Raw genomic sequence first — 930 nt, 5'->3', positions numbered from 1 at the left:
GTCCAGGGCAGCTGAGGGCAGGATCTGAGCAGCGCCATCGCTGAGGTAGGGGTCCCCACCCACCCGGCCCCCTCAGATGTCCAAGTCTCTGGGTGCTCTGGGAGCTGGTGCTGCTGGAAGAAGCCCAGGCCACGGTCTCCTCCTTAGGAGCTGGACACTCCCGCTCCTCTGCCCTGCAGCCTCCGGTCGTCTCTCCGTCTCGAGCATACATCCTTCAGTGAAGTTAGGTGTCCTGAACAAACACCAAGAACCAGAAAGGAGAATAATTCCAAACAATGTCTGTTTTCTTCCTATGTCACAAATCCCTCCAGGACTTGGGAACAGGGAAGGGGAGACCAAAGACAAAGCAAAAATTAGCATCACTTTAAATTAGCTTGTGCTCCCCACCGCTTCAAGAAAACATCAAATGCTGGTGCCATTTCCTTTAAGGAAGAAGGTGCTAAAGAGAATAAAACAAACTTAGCATTTCTCAAAGCATGTTGCATGATCAGGAGAGTGCCTTGAAAAAAAGGTTCGTAATTAAATCAATTTGGGGAATGCTAGAAGGAAAGACCTGAGGAAGATCCTCAGCATCCTCCAGGTGTTGAGTGGATACCCTTCTCAGTATATTCTTAGTATATTTGTGGTGTGTGATTTGAGGAGACTGTTATGCTGCATTGAGAAGAAAGCAAATCAGCCCAGAGAGATCCAGTAAGTACCTGAAGTCACATAGCCAGTCACCCTGTAAGCCTGTCACCCTGCCAGGCAGGGAGGTTGCAGCCCTGGCCTCCCTTCTGCAGAAGGCCGGGGCCAGGAACCACCTGCTTCATGTCTCTGCCCTGATGTCTCATATTTCTTTAACTTAAAAAAAAAATCACATATAAATATCTTCTCTTACATTGACTTAAACTCTGGCCTTATTTTTATTAGCATAACAACTCCCCCCCCCAC

The sequence above is a fragment of the Galeopterus variegatus genome, unplaced genomic scaffold, assembly GCF_000696425.1.
Source record: "Galeopterus variegatus unplaced genomic scaffold, G_variegatus-3.0.2 Scaffold7066, whole genome shotgun sequence".
Classification (NCBI taxonomy): Eukaryota; Metazoa; Chordata; class Mammalia; order Dermoptera; family Cynocephalidae; genus Galeopterus; species Galeopterus variegatus.
The sequence above is the reverse complement of the archived record's forward strand: the minus strand, read 5'-3'. Positions refer to the sequence as shown.